The 16,387-nt window shown below is 46.5% G+C and overlaps 1 long non-coding RNA gene across 1 annotated transcript in view; it reads right to left on the bottom strand.

Annotated features, from left to right (window-relative positions):
• LOC127491737 (uncharacterized) overlaps window positions 1–16,387 on the bottom strand; it is an 81,998-nt gene that overhangs the window by 39,275 nt on the left and 26,336 nt on the right. Inside the window, exon 2 of the long non-coding RNA XR_007920630.2 lies at window positions 14,506–14,598. This is a non-coding gene — a long non-coding RNA (uncharacterized lncRNA). The remainder of the gene's footprint in view (window positions 1–14,505; window positions 14,599–16,387) is intronic.

Genomic DNA, 16,387 nt, shown 5'->3' with positions numbered 1-16,387 from the left:
AAGTCCTTGGGCCCTGCACCCCATGGGAGACCAGGAGGAAGCACCTGGCTCCTGCCATCAGATCAGTGCAGTGCGCCGGCCGCAGTGCACCAGCCGTGGCGGCCATTGGAGGGTGAACCAATGGCAAAGGAAGACCTTTCTCTCTGTCTCTCTCTCTCACTGTCCACTCTGCCTGTCAAAAAAGAAAAAAAAAAAAAGATGTCCAACATTATTAGCCACTGGGAATATAAATTAAAGCCATAATGAGATAACACCATACATCCAACAGAGAGGCTAAAATTAATTTTTCAATGATAATATCAAATACTGGTGAGGCCACAAAGCCACTGGAACCTTCTACATTGCTGATGGGACACTTGGAAAGGCAGCTTGGCAGTGTAAGAACACAGTGAAACACACGTCTACCATGGAGCTAAGCCAGTCCACTCCCAGGGACTTACCTACGTGAAAGGAAACTTACATTCAGAGAAAAACCTGAATGTGAACTGTTTGGGGAGCAATTTTACTTGTAATTTCCAAAATTTGAACGTCTCAAACATCTCACAACTGGGGAATGGTTGAACAACCACGAACTATCCAGATGATGGAGATCCATACTCTATTCAGTATTAAAAAGGTCTGAGCTAAGAACCACACAACAACATGAATGAATTCAATGCACTGGACTAAGTGAAAGAAGCCAGACTCCAGGACCACCTATTGTATTATTCTATTTATATGCCTTTCTGAAAAGGTGAGAAGATAGAAACAGAAAGCAAATGCACGTACCAGGCACGGGGGATAAGGGAAAAGGTTGATACATGGGAATTATTTGCAGTTATATAAATATTCTGTATCTTGATTGTAGTGTAGGTCTAACCTCTATATGTGTTTGTGAAAATGTGCAGAATGATGTATTTACACAGGGGAATTTTACTGTGTATACATTATCCTTTAGTGGAAAAAAATTGTCCAACTTTTAAAGAAAGGATCCCTTTGGCTATTGGGTTGGGAAGAAATCTAGAGACAAGAGTGGAAGCAGGGAGACCACAAGAGACTATTGCAGTAGCCCAGGCAAGAGGTGATAGCAGCTTGGATTGAAAGTCAGCCTAGGGGGGCCGGCGCTGTGGCACAGTGGGTTAACACCCCGGCCTGAAGCGCCGGCATCCCACATGGGCACCGTTTCTAGTCCTGGCTGCTCCACTTCTGATCCAGCTCTCTGCTATGGCCTGGGAAAGCAGCAGAAGATGGCCCAGGTCCTTGGGCCCCTGTACCCACATGAGAGGCCCGGAGGATGCTCCTGGCTCCTGGCTCCTGGCTCCTGGCTTCAGATCGGCACAGCTCTGGCCATTGCAGCCATCTGGAGCTGAACCAGTGGATGGAAGACTCTCTCTCTCTTTCTCTCTCTCTCTGCCTCTCCTCTCTCTGTGTAACTCTTTCAAATAAATAAATCTTCAAAAAAAAAAAAAAAAAGAAGAAGAAGAAGAAGAAGAAGAAGAAGAAGAAGAAGAAGAAGAAGAAGAAGAAGAAGAAAAGAAAGAGAGCCTAGGACCTGGCGGTACATAAGGCCATCAGTGACCCCTATGGAGGCAGCTTTAGTGAGGGGCACAGAGAGAGTCAGGCTGTGAGGCCAAGGAGTGGGAGGTCAGCATTTGCACACAGCACCAGATCCCAGACTACCTGTGTGAGGTCATTCGTGCTGCCGTCACAGCACACCTGAGTCTGGGTATGGAGGGGAAATGCATTCTCTCACAGTTCAGAAGGCTAAGAATAAGAAGTCCAAGATCAAGGCACTGACATCTCCTAAGGGCCTTCCTGCCAGGTGCTCACGTAGTAGAAGACAGGAGGGCAAGAGAGACTGAAGGCAAGTCCTTACGGGGCAGAAAAGCAGAAGAAAACTCACTTCCTCTAAGCCCTAATTTAGAGCAACGTTAATCCACTCATGAGGACGGGGCCATCATGGGCCGTGCACCTCCCCCTAGCCCCAACCTCTCAATACTTTGTACTGGGGATTAAGCTTCCAATACATGAATTTTGGCAGGCACAAAAACATCCAAACCATTGTTCTACTCCTTGAAGGAATGGGCACGGCCCCCTCTCTAGGGGAGCCTCAGCTGAGATAGGCTTGGGGCTCTGGTGACCAATCATCCCAGTTTGCCTGGGACTTTTCTGTTTTTAACACTGAAAGCCTTGCCTTCAGGGAAACCCTCATTTCAGGGGCACCCAAATAGTTGGTCACCCAAGCCTGGTCCACAGCCTACCTCAGCCAGGTTCTGTGGTCACCCCACCATTATGCCTTTCCTATGGGGTGGTATCGCTCTCTTCCAAGGCTTACAAGCTTCTGAGCTCCTTGCTAATACTCTCACAGATGCAGGATGCAGGAATGCTTACGAAGAGAAAGGACACTCTACTGATTTTTATGTTACCCTCTGAGGCTGTCACGAAACTCTTGATATCAGGAAGAATTAAGAGTGGGGGTGGGTGTTGGGGTGCAGCAGGGTAAACCACTCTCGTGCTGCCAGCACCTTGTACTGGAGGGCCTGGACTCAAGTCCTGGCTACCAGGTTCCCACCCACCTCGCCTCCTGCTAATGCACATCTTAGGAGGCAAAAGACGATGACTCAAGTAGGTGGGTTCCTGCCATTCACATGGGAGACTGGTATTGAGTTCTGGGCTTGTGGCTTCTATCAGGCCCAGCCCTGGCTCCCTGGCTGTCGCAGGCATTTGGGGACTGAGCCAGTGGATAAGAGACTTCTTCTTCTGTCTCTCCCTGTTTCTGTCTCTCTGCATGTCACTCTGCTTTCAAATAACTAGACATTTTTTTTAAAAGAAAAAGAGTGGTTTTGTCACTCCCCGGTCACCAGGTTGAGATCCCTGAGCTCAGAACATCACACTTTGGGAACGCCTGTCCTGTAACAGCTTTGAATATAGAAAAACCACTTCCTCCTTCTCAAGAGTTTGCCTTTGTTTTCTGCCATTCTCCTGCTTTCTGGGTCTCCCCTTGCCTTCCTGATCCACGTTTCTCACTCTCCTGACTGGCCTGGGGAAGCAGGTGCCTTCCTCACACATATGCTGTGCAAGGTTTCAGAGCTTGGGTTCTCAGGTCCAACGGGACCAGCAACTGGGTCCTAGTTTTGTCACTTCTGAGCAGTGTGACCTTCGGCATACTACTCCTCTGACCTTCAGATTTTTCCTAAGAAAAATGGACATAATGAATTCTATATCACTGGGACATCTACAGGAATGAAATTCAAGGAGATTATGCATGGAAGAAAGAGCCCAATACTTGGGACAGAGTAAAGCAACAAATAAACCCAGCTCAGTATTAGAAAATGCTTCCAAGTATCATGCTCAACAATAGAGAGGTGGTTAATAAGTTAGGCTACATACATCATGATTTATTTATAGAATACTCCATCATACAGCCATTAAAAATAATGTCCTGAAGAATACTTAATGGCACAGAAAACTGTTCATAATATAATTTTAAGAGAAAAAAATCAGGCTATAAAATTCAAATCCCAATTTTATTCTTAAAAGAAAGTATGAATTGTGTCTGTGTATGTGTGTGTTAGGTGTGCATTTAGGGGGAAAAAACTAAGAACAAATATAGCAAAATGTTGGTTGTTTATCTTTTCTTTTTTACTTCCTTATAGTCTTCTATATTCTCAAGATTTCTTTAATAAACATGTATTATTCTCACAACAAAAGGTGTTATTTTAAAAATTCAGTCATCAATTTAGTCACCCAACAAAGATTTTTCTGGCATACACTGTGTGCCAAGCACTACTCTAGACTCTGGGGTTAATGAAAAAGTCAACAGACAGGATTTTCTCAAGACAGCCCCTAACCCTGCATTTAATTCTCAATTGTTTTAGGCACCAGTTCTGTCTCCACACTAAATGGTTTACTCCTCGAGGGGAGGGGCTCACCTGATTCCCTTCTCTGTAGCCTCCCAACATCGCACTCCGTGTGCGCAGGAGGGGTCCAGCAGTGGATTTCACTTCCAAACCGGAGATGGATTGAAAACGGCCAAATTCCTAGTCTCAGCGCTCATAGGGAAAACACAGAAGAGTTGCCTTCCATGCTGGGTGCTGGCTGCCTGTTTCTGCCACTGTCCTAGGAGCCATGGACTGAACAGTCAAGCTTGTTACCTTCAGTGGGTTCTCCTAGAAGCACAGGACCCTGGAGCTGCCCAGCCCTTGTGAGGGGAGCTTTTCTTCCTCCAGACTTCACAGAGTTCACCACAAGCCTGCCTTTTCCCACACAAAGCACCCTGAGAGCATGACAGCAAGTGTGTCTCCTTTTATCAGGAGTTCTGTGCTGTTTGCACAACCTGGATCTCTTGGACAATCTCGGGAAGGTTACAGCCTTCTCTTTGAATAATATTTTTTTTACAGCTTACTATTTTATTCATTTTAGTATTTTCTACTTAATACCATTAGTTGAACGCTTTACTTGACACAGAATTATTCTCAGGTGTTTATAATAATTGATAGAATTAAAAAGGAGAGAATGATCCAACATGGGAAGCAGGACACACAGCAGACTCATAGAATGACAAATGCCCTAAACAGCACTCTGGCCTCAGAATCAGCCCTTAAGGCATTTGGATCTGGCTAAAAAGCCCTTGAGAGCATTTCAGGCATGGAAAGCCAAGACACTATGGCAAAAAATGACCCAAATGAAAGATCTCTGTGAGAGATCCCAGTGGAAAGCAGGGGCCATCAAAAAAGAAGGTACTTTTCTCTGAAGGGAGGACAGAACTTCCACTTTGACTACGGCCTTGTCTAAATAAAGTTGGAGGTTGTGGACTCAAGATGCTTCCATAGCCTTGGAAGCTCATGACAAGAGCCTCGGATGATTACTGACTTCATAAATAAGAGTGTCAATTGTTAAATTAACATCAGTAGTCACTGTGCACTTGCTCTTCATGTAGGATCTCTGTCCTTAATGTGTTGTACTATGAGAATTAACGGTAAAACTAGTCTTCAAACAATACTTTATATTTTGTATGTCTGTGTGGGTGCAAACTGTTAAAATCTTTACTTAGTATAGAGTTGATCTTCTGTATATGAAGATAATTAAAAATGAATCTTAATGAAGAATGGAATGGGAGAGGGAGTAGGAGGTAGGATGGTTTCGGGGTGGAAAGGCGGGTATGGGGGGAGAACAGCTATAATCCAAAAGTTGCTAAATAAAGTTGTTAAATAAAAGCTTTCTATAAAAAAGAATAATGTTTTAATGCATAAAATGAACACACAAGATTATAAAGAAAACTAAGTATACTGAAGAATAATTACTAAAATACTATGCTTTGTATTATTATAAATAATACTTTTTATTTGAATCACACTAAAAACAAGATATTATATTAGAAATAACAGGCAAGTTAAAGCTTGGTTTTTCTAAAGATAGATCTATTTATTCATTCATTCATTTGAAATGCATAATGAGAGAGAGAGAGAGAGAGCACGCACTTCCATCTGCTGGTTCACTTCTCAAATAGCCCCAGCTTTCAGGTCTGGGCCAGGCCAAAGCCAGGAGCCAGAACCCCATCCTGGTGTTCCACATGGGTGGCAGGGGTCCAAGCTCTTGCACCATTCTCTGCTGCCATCCCAGGAGCATAGCAGGGAGCTGGATCAGAACTACAGCAGCCCAGACTCTAACTGGCACTCAGATAGGGGGTGCCAGCATTGCAAGCAGTGGCTTAACCCACTGGACCACAATACAGGTCCCTAAATTTTATTTTTAAACAGAAATGCCGATATAAAGGCCATTTTGCCCAACTTGAGTAAGAAAATGAAAAGCAGTGGGATGTCTTTGATGAGACAATGCATTCATCACGTTGGACACTCAATTGATGTTGATGCGTGTGTTGGGGGCAGGGGATGGTAACAACGCTAAAAATCTCATCCTCTTAGAGTTGAAAGGGAATTTCCACAGCTTCTTTACAAAGTAAAGAGAGGACTCTCCTAGGGAGCACCAAAACTCTCCAGGGCCGTTTAGTTCAACTCCAGCTACCATGTTGCTTTTCATCCTACAATGAACAAGTTCATTTTTGACTTGGTCAACACTTCAGAGATAGTTTAGACCAGCCAGAGACAGGCAACTCAGGGCTCAACTGTGTTACCATCGAGATAGAAATCATTTTTTTTTAAGAGCTCTACAGTGTTTCCAGGAGTTTGTAAATCTTTCTTTTCAAATCAGTTGACAGAATGTTGTATCTCAACTCCCACCGAGGGAAAGTCCTTCCTCCAGTATTTATAAGTTGGCGAAGATAGCAGCCTCAATTCTCCTTTCACATTGGCGGCTTAGCCCAGGCAGCAGGCGGTGCTTTCTGAAGCAGCCAGAATGGTCATTTCACGGCCTTGGATTGAAAGATTCACCTCATGCAGGAGGTTAAAAATATCCGCTGGGCAAGCCAACCCAGGGCCAAAATTCTGCCCTTCGAACCATTCCAAAGGTGGATATTGTTTTTTCTTTTTGGAAACAAGTTTCACTTTGTTCATGAAAGTGAGCTTCTGTGTGACAGAGCACTTCCCTCTCTGCTCTCACTTCTTGACAAAACCTTCCAAGATGCCACTATTCCGAGACCGGCTTTTGAATAAAGTTGATGACTTTTATGGCTGTTGGGCAAAACTTCTCAGGATTTTGGGTGAGCCAGAGCATGTCTGTGTTAAATGTGGGGGCATGAAAATAATGAGAAGTGTTCCCTCTTGCACTGAGGTGGCAAAGTCAGGTGCACAGTGAGTGTCACAGGACCTCCATGTGGGCAAGGATAAGACACTTTTCTGTCCAGGCAGGTTTTTTTTTTTTTTTTTTTAAAGATTCATGCATTTATTTGAAAGGCAGAGTTACAGAGAGGCAGAGGCAGAGAGAAGAGGTGGGGGGCGGGGAAGAGAGAGAGGGAGAAAGAGGGAGAAAGAGAAAGAAAGAGAGAGAGAAAGAGGTCCTCCATGTGCTGGTTCACTTCCCAGATGGCTGCAACAGCCAGAGCTGCGCCGATCCAAAGCCAGGGGCCAGGAGCTTCCTCCAGGTCTCCCATGCGGATGCAGGGGCCCAAGGAGTTGAGCCATCTTCTACTGCTTTCCCAGGCCACAGCAGAGAGCTGGATGGGAAGTGGAGTAGCCGGGACTATGGAATGCCAGCACTGCAGGTGGCAGCTTTACCCACTACGCCACAGCGCTGGCCTCAGTTTGTTTGATTTTCAAAAATTGTTTTAACTTTATACCATTTCCAAAATGTCAGTGGTCTCTGGTTTCCAAAGGCCCCCACAAAATAAGAATTCTTGCTTGCCAACATCAGCAGGCACGTCATGAACAAAACAAGGAGGTAGCCACCCAAGATGATGGCTGGAGCTCCACCCAGTGACTCATTGCCAGAAATGGCGAGGTTGCCAAGGTCCCCACAGCCTGTTCTGAGATGTGCCAACAAGGGCACTACCCACAGGCTATACCTATGTTCTGGCTCACAGGGTAGATGAGGCTTCAGGTAAACTTCCTTCAGGAGGGTGGGGATTCTTTTGCTTGGCATATGGGAAGAAACTGGATTTTTTTTTTTTTTAATCTTTTATTTAATGAATATAAATTTCCAAAGTACGACTCATGTGTTACAATGGCTTCCCCCCCATACCGTCCCTCCCACCCACAACCCTCCCCTTTCCCACTCCCTCTCCCCTTCCATTCACATCAAGATTCATTTTCAATTATCTTAATATACAGAAGATCAGCTTAGTATACCTTAAGTAAGTATTTCAACAGTTTGCTCCCACACAGAAACATAAAGTAAAAAATAATAGATGATTTAATGCTTCCAGAAAAGGTGGTCCTGGGGCCAGCATTGTGGTGTAGTGGGTTTTAGTTATCACCCATGACACCAGCATCCCATGTGAGTTCCAGCTGCTCCATTTCTGATCCAGCTCCCTTGCTAATGCACCTGGGAAAGCAGCAGAGATGGCCCAAGGTCTTGGATCCCTGCCATCCATGTGGGAGACGCGGATGGAGTTCCAGGCTCCTGGCTTCAGCCTGGCCCATTCTCAGCTGTTGCAGCCATTTGGGAAGTGAACTAGTGGAGGGAAGAACACTCTGTCTCTCTCTGTTTCTCTTTCTCTCTCTCTCTTGTTCTCCCCACCCTCCCCCTTTTCCTTTCTCTCTCTCTCACGCTTTCTCTGCCTTTTAAAGAAAACAAATATATTAGTAAAAAAAATTGCTACAAAAAAGGAAAATCATTTTTGTCCTACCGCTGCATTAATGTGAATGAAGTGAAACCCAGAGTTTTCACCAGAATGTCATTTGCTTTACAGCAAATGATAAATTGTGTCAATAAAAGATAAATAACAAATAAAACTAAAATAAAATATTTTATTCCACTAACATCTTTTGAAACCTAGGATTTTGCTTATGGCTCCTAAGTAATTTGTTTGATAAATCAGCATGGGAGGGAATAATTTGTATGTTAATCAAGTATAGTGTAAAATATTCATTAAATTTTATGACAAATAAAATAAAGCAGATTTTACAATTAGCCAAAGTTTCGGTGTTATTAGTATCTTTTACCTTCTGTATAGGCAGGGATGACAGCAGTTGCTCAAGGGTCCCGGAATTTAGCTGTGGCTGCATGTGAGTTCCTATGAATTTCTGCAAATAATGGTTCTCATTTCCGGTATTATTAGTGCTTCTCACAATAGCATCATTTTAAAGGTGTGATATTTCACAGAATAATAGTATAAGAACAACACATGAATAACATGCTGTGCATGTAAGACTCTTCTTCCTAACATAACAGACACTGTGCAAACATAAAATAAACAGGAAAAGCAAATCAGAGCTTCCCACACTGTGCGTGACCCTTGTCATGGTGTGATGTCAGCAGTCACTCCCTGTTGCTTTAAACACCTATCAGCTTTAAACTCTATCAGCTGTGCAATCAGACATGTTTCAACTTATCTCTGCCCACAGAGTTAAAAATTCGCATTAGAAACAGTGAGAGTTGCAAAACTTGAGCAAGCCAAATGATTCTCCCCCTGTGTGCTGATCCACAAACAATGTCACTTAGGTAATGTCAGAGGAGCCGGGTCACCCGCATGAAAGCACTCATGCCCGGCTCCATGCCTGCCCTCCAGTAGACAGAGCTGCTGAGTAAGCAGGCAGCTGTGCAGCAGCAGAGTCTGTGGGAAGGCAGCATCAGACGCTGTCAGGCAGCCAGCCTAATAGCCGCTGCAAGTGCAAAATAGCGGTGGGTGTAAATGACATTTCCAGATACCTACAACAACTGTAATGTGATAGGAAAATATTTGTGATTTCTACTGATGACAAAAATCACAGGTCGGGCTGATATTCCAGGCTTGTTACCACATTTGTAATTGAAGGAAATGCTACATTTCACATACAGGATATTACAAATAAAGCTATAATTTTTCCTGATCCAAGTCTCTGACTGCTATTTCACAGACCTCTTGGGGAAAGGACTCCAGGTAGGAACTTCTGTTCTATGGTTCATCATGACCCAGGAAAGTGGGTCCCAAATTTCAGATAAGAGAAAAGAATAACTTTATCATGCTAAACTTAAAGAATTTTCTTCTTTGCTTTTAAAACACACTTTGTTTGAAATTAAAGAGACAGTAGAGCATAAGTTTTTTTTAATGTGTCTACTGGGTAAAAATGAAAAGTGACAATTCTATGTAAGTTCCTTTGCCTACATTTTTTAATAGTATTCATTGATCTAAAGAATCCAAAATCTGGCATCTGTTGGTCCAGGACACCATGACAAACCCAATACCTACCTAGTACCCCTAACAAGACTCTGTGTTAGGTCTTCTACCCACTCCTGCTCCCATTCCCAGACCACCGTGAAATCCTAGAGGTCCAAGCCATCGTGGCTGTACCATTGTCCCCGCAGACATGACCTTACTGGGAAGACCCTGAAAAGCGGGTGGGTATGCCTGAATGTCTCTTGTCTGGAAGTGCCGAGGCCATTTTGCCACCACGAGGGAAGCCAGCCCCAGGATGAAGTCAGCAGCATGAAGAAGGGGAGGGCCCCCTGGGTCCCTGGGGATGTCGCAGAGCTGACCATACCACCCAGGAGCCAGGCCACCCTGGACTTCTTGCTAAGCGAGATTGATATGAGATAGGCTTGCAGCCAGAGAGGTTGGCTGAGCTGAAAACCACAAGCCCCCATGTAATCCTACCCTCCCACTGACCAATCAAAACACCCCTTTTCACAGGAAGTGTCTGTTTCACACAGGACCTAAAGGGGGACACCATGAAAATATGGATATTGAGCTCCACATGGAACCTGTGGAGGTGCCATAGAATTCCCAGGTGGCTTCATGCCTGGAAAGGTACAATCCCTGACCTCTTAAAAGAGACCAGCAACTGAGAGAGGTTTTGTCTTCTGCAAAAGAGCACAGGCAGACCACAGCTGGAGAAGCTGTGTGGGTTCTCTCTCTCTCTCTCTCTCTCTCTCTCTTTCTCTCTCTCTCTCTTCTCCCCCACCATTCCTCCTTTCAGGCAATCCTCTGTCCCACTGCCCACTCATGATCGGTACTTCTATGGGTAGGACAGACCATGTTCGTGTGGGTATGCTCACTTTATCACCTTTTGAATGAAATTTGTTATCACTTTGCATTCCATGTACATGTCTGCACTTAGCATGTTTGCCTGGAAGCAAGCCTGGTGTGGAATTAGTACACCCCTCTGCCCACATCAAGATGACACCTAATGGTTCATAACCATTAGTGGAGTTCTTGAACATGCAGTTGAAGTCATCCTAGGGCCGGCACTGTGATGTAGGGGGTAAAGCCACCGCCTTCAATGCTGGCATCCCAAATGGGTGCCGGTTCAAGTCCCGGCTGCTCCACTTCTGATCCAGCTCTCTACTATGTCCTGGGAAAGCAGCAGAGGATAGCCCAAGTGCTTGGACTCCTGCACCCACACGCAAGATCCAGAAGAACTCCTGGCTTTTGATCACCACAGCTCTGGGCATTGCAACCATCTGGGGAATGAACCAGCAGATAGAAGACTTCTCTCTGCTTCTGCCTCTGCCTCTCTGTAACTCTGCCTTTCAAATAAATAACTAAATCTTTTTTTAAAAAAAAGTAAAGAAAAGAAAAAACAAGGCCTGGCATCAGGAAACTAAATATGCTTGCCCATATGGGCCTATGCAGATTATCTCTCCTGTAGCCCAGGCCCAATCCATGCCCATGCCTTGCCGATTTCACCTCCTAAATCTCTCACTAATCCTTCCCATTCTTCCCATCTCCACTGCCAACTCTAGCCCAGGGACTGCCAGCTCTTGTCTGATCTGAGACCTCAGCCCACCAGGTTCCACTGGGGCCTCTTCCCAACAGCAGCCAGAGTGATTCAGTTTTAATGCAGATCGGTTCACATTGCTTTTTCATTTAAAACCTGGCAATGGCTTTCTATTGCACTTAGAATGAAGTGCAACGTACTTCAGCCACCTACAAAGCCCTGAAGAACCTGGCCCTTGAGCCTCATGGAGATCCTGCAGAGCTCAGTTCAGTGACCACTTCCTCAGGGACCCATGACTGCCTCCTCCCCCAGCACAGAGCTGGTGCCTTTGTACAGATCCACAGCACTCCACGAAGCCTTTCCCGGCATTCAGTACACACATTGGATCCCCAGCCCTGATACAGCATAGCTTTTCACAAAAAATATTTGTCAAAGGAACAGATGGCTGTTCACAAGTGGGGACAGATCCACCTGGGAAGTAGACTGTCTGCCCTGGAGCCCACCAGCTCCCAACCCTGCTCACAGACACAGAGACTCTCACTTGGCCACTCGCTCTCTGAACTGTGCTGGAGGGAGCATCTTACGAACTGAACGCTTATGTCCTCCTCAACTTCTCACGAATTCAAGCTCCAACCCCTGATGTGCTGGTATTTGGAAGTAGTGGGGGAGAGAGGACTATGGAAGGCAATTGGGTTTAGATGAAGCCATGAGGGTGGAGTCCTCATGACAAGACAAAGAGGCTAGAGCATTCCCCCCTCCTTGACCGCACTACACACACACACACTCACACACACCTATGTGAGGATACAGCAAGAAGGCAGCCGTCTGCTAAACCAGGAGGAGAGCCCTCACCAGGTTCTTGTGCTGCCATTCCGATCTCAGACCCTTCAGCCTTCAAAGCTGTGCAAAATAAACTATTGTTTGATCTATCAGTCTATGGGATTTTGTTAAAGCAGCCTGAGTGAACTAAGACAATAAAAAAAAATAAATAAATAAAAAATAAAAAAAAACATGGGCTGAGAATGGACTCGTTCCAGTTCTGCTACTCACCAGCTGTGTTTCCCAACTGTGTCCCTAACAGCTCCAAGTCTCAGTTCTTTGCCTGTAAAATGGGGTAATAAAAACATGAACCTTACAGAGTTCCCATGAGAATTAAATGAGACAATATGTGTAAAACTCTTAAGGGGGGCCAGCGCCGCAGCTCACTAGGCTAATCCTCCACCTGCGGCGCCGGCACACCAGGTTCTAGTCCTGGTCGGGGTGCCGGATTCTGTCCCGGTTGCCCCTCTTCCAGGCCAACTTTCTGCTGTGGCCTGGGAGTGTAGGGGAGGACGGCCCAGGTCCTTGGGCCCTGCACCCCATGGGAGACCAGGAGAAGCACCTGGCTCCTGATTCCTGGCTTCAGATCAGCCCAGCTCTGGCTTTTGCAGCCATTTGGAGAATGAGACAGTGGATGCAAGACCTCTCTCTCTCTCTGCCTCTGCCTCTCTGTAACTCTGACTTTCAAATAAATAAGCAAATCTTAAAAAAAAAAAAAAAAAAAAAAAAAGGATGCCTGGCACTCAGTGTAAACATTCAGCTACAGGTACATTCACTCTTGTTCGAATGACTGCTGTAGAGCCTTAGAGAGCGACAAGTAAACAGCCTGATTCTACAGATGAGGAAATAGACTCCCAAGACTGCAGGAGGAGCCAGCGTGGGGGCTCCAACGGGTGCTGTTCCCACCACAGCCCACACCCAGCCTGATCTGACAGCTCTAGACTCTCTTAGGGCTAAGAAGGAGTGTGAAAAAGGAGCAGCCGGGCTGTTCTCATCTCAGAGTGATCCGAGCTCTTACTGAGTGAGGGCAGAAAGGACAGGGCAGGTGCTTCTCAGCCCCAAGACAGCACCCACTCCCTCAGGAGCACAAAGAGACACAGCCCAGGAGGATGTCCCCTTTAATCCAGTCCTGTTCACCTCTTCCCACTGGCCTTCCTGGAAAGAACCTTCCAGCCTGTTCCGTGGGCTTTCTCCCAACACAATGGCGGAGCTTTCTGCTCCCGCTGGGACCCACACAGACGCGAATGGCATCCTCATCAGGCTGACACACAAAGGTTATTTTTGCAAAGACACAGTGCAGACATAGCACACATCTGAACACAAAGTGTACTCCTTGATGCCTGCCTTGTATTTCAGCCGAGAGGAGCTGCTTGACAATAAATGGGAAGGAGAGAGAGAGAGAGAGAGAACCTTGGAGCAGGTGTGCCAATGAAGGCATCATAATCAGCCACTTCTAAAGGGCGCACTTCCCCCGGAGAAAAGGTTTAAGAAAGTAAGAAAGCAGATTTAATGAAAAATTTCGAGCCTACTGATTGAAATCTATTGCATTTTCTTATGATTTGAGAACACATCATTGTTGCATTAGGCAATCTGGTTTTGACTTATGTAAATAGAAAACAAAATTTTTCAAGGAATGGGAAAGTTTAGGGAGGCTGCCTCGTCCTATCGCACTGTGCCGCTTGCATCTCCTTCCTCTTGTCTTGGGGATGAGAGTCACCCAGGCCCCTTCAGGCGGGAGGCCCCTCCGCTCCACTGTACAATACTGACAACAAGCAGCTGCTCCCAGAAACAGGACACCCTCCTTTACCTCCTTCCTTTGCAAAAGCCGGCACCTCTGCCTGGAACCTCCACCCGGGCCTCTTTACTCATCCCATCCACAGTGAGCCTGGACAGTGGCCACCTCCCGCCAGCAGCCTTTTCTGGTGCATTAAGATCTTCTGCCATAAGGCAGCATTAAGATCTTCCCCCAGTGGGTTCCAGCGGCGCCTGTTGTCACAGTGATGGCCCGGCTGTAACTACCACTTCCAAGACACAGTTCCCCACGCCAATAGGTCAGTGCACCCACTCCTATTGTGATAATGATCACTCTGCTCATGTTACTCAATTTTAAAGCACACTTTTTTTTTCACATTTAGAGGCTTTTGAAATCAGGATATTTTGAAAATAATGTGTGCACTGAGTGTGGCTGTGTTTCTGGGTTTTTTTCCTCCTGAAAAGCTGTTATTATATTATATTAAAATCAAAGAACTGTATTACTTAAACATGTGTGTTGACTATGAACTCCTAGGGAGCCTGAACTGAGTTCTAATCATCTTTGTGTCTCCACGCTACAACAGAGTGCGTACTATCTGGCCATTGCCCAAGGAAGGTTGAAGGCAGGGAAGAGGGGCTGTCTCAGTCTGTTTTGTGCTGTGCACAGACTGCGTCATTCAGAGACAGAAATCTATTGGCTTACAGTTCTGGAGCTGGAAGTCCAAGTCCAAGGTGCCAGCAGGTTCAGTGTCTGGTGAGACCATTTTCTTCCAAAACGGCGCCTTGGATGTTGTATCTGTGCATGGCAGAAAACAGATGGGTAAGAGAGAGGACCTGCCTCAAAGCCTCTTTCTATAGCAGGACTCGTCCACTTGTGAGGGCAAAGCCCTCATGATCTGACCACTTCCCACTGGGAACCAACACTGTTGCAGTGCAGGTTAATTTCCAACAAGAACACTGGGGAACACATTTATGCTGGAAGGGGAGAAAGGAAGGAAGAAAAGGAGCAGGAAGGAACTTTACAGATGAGCGAGCTTCCTCACACCTCTATTTATTGACTTCCCATTAGAAGGCACTAGGATTTCTGCCCCTAAGACTTTCCTTCGGGCTTCCTTCTCCCTGCAGCCTGGACACCCACCTCTGCTGGGGATTATCAGCACAACACCAGGGCAGTCAGCAGCCCAGGGCACGCACTACAGTGAGGCCTATCAGGAGCAAAGTCAGAGATGTAGGGTCCTCATTGAACTCAGCTTCACCAGCCAGCTGGCTTCTCTACGACTTGTGCGTTCCACAGGGAGGAGCTCACCTCTGCATCCTCCACCATCTCTCAGGTCCTTTCTCTGGCCCACCGAGCATGCCCAGAGCTGGGCTTCCCACTGCGGGTCTCACCCGACCGCGGAAGACTCCAGTCAGCTGATTTCCTCATGTTCCCCAGCTTATGCCTCCAGCGACACCTCCCCTAGCCCCTTCTTCAAGCTCCAGCTCTTCCACAAGGTCTTCCTTGGTCACCCCTCACTCCGAACAGCCCCTGTCACCTGAGCCATTCCCATCAGTCCTGTTCATGCTGCGGCTGTGGTTTCACAGCGTCTCTCACAGCACAGGGCTACACACACAGTCAGAGCTTAAACACGTGATTAAAACAAAGGAATGCAACAATCAGCCCTCTGGGTTGCTGCCCCTTCGTCCTCGGCTGGGTCCACTCTTCTTTCTATTCCAAGCCCAACAAACCCTTCTCTGGGATCCCTGGTCGGTTGAGAATTCTATCCCTTGCCTCCGGTTTTGCCAGGTCCTTTGTTAGGGACATTCTCAGACCACACTTCAAGCATCCCCCAGAAACTCGGGCCAAGGAGTCCCTCTTGACTGTCCTGATAGCTCTCAGGGCTGGCTTCTCTCCTTCTTGGCCGCTGTCCCTCTCTTACAGGTTCCTTTCTGGTCTGGTCAGATAACAACCTTCTTGAGCCCTCTACAATACACCAGACATCATGGGGGTATGAGAAGTGGGACAAGGAGCAGGCATATCGCACTCCGGGCTTGTACAGAATTCGCAGCCCACTGGCTCTGTTAGGTACTGTTGACCTGAGCTGCTGTGAAGTCAGGTTGTTCTTCCTTTACTTGATTCTGTAAACCTCAGGGTATGATTTGCATTTGCCCCTATTAAATTCCATTGTGTTGAACCTTATCGGTCCAGCTGGCAGTGACGGTTTCCTGCTGGCCTTCCAGTCCCTCAGCAGGGTCGGAACAAACTTAATGCTCACAGCTTTGTGGGCGGCCTCAGGGAAAGAATGAATACCTGTCCACATCAGGGCTTTCATGCACGTCTTGGCATTGAGATACCCTGAGACCCAGCTAGCTTAGCTGCCTTTAAGGCTTGTTTTCTTAAGTGTGGGACAAGCGCAATAATCACTCATTTTCTCTCACCTACCTCTACCCTAGGGCTCTTCCCACAGTGCTCCTCCTCAGTAAATGGCACCAGCATCCCCCTGGTGGCCAAGCTGGGAACTGAGGCGAATTCCTAACTCCCTCTCCACGCCCCACCACTAACAAGTTCCTGGGTTCTTCAGGCACCGCTCCCTCGGGCCTCTGCA

Source organism: Oryctolagus cuniculus, chromosome 1, assembly GCF_964237555.1.
Source record: "Oryctolagus cuniculus chromosome 1, mOryCun1.1, whole genome shotgun sequence".
In the NCBI taxonomy this organism is placed as follows: Eukaryota; Metazoa; Chordata; class Mammalia; order Lagomorpha; family Leporidae; genus Oryctolagus; species Oryctolagus cuniculus.
This window is presented reverse-complemented; position numbering and strand designations above follow the sequence as displayed.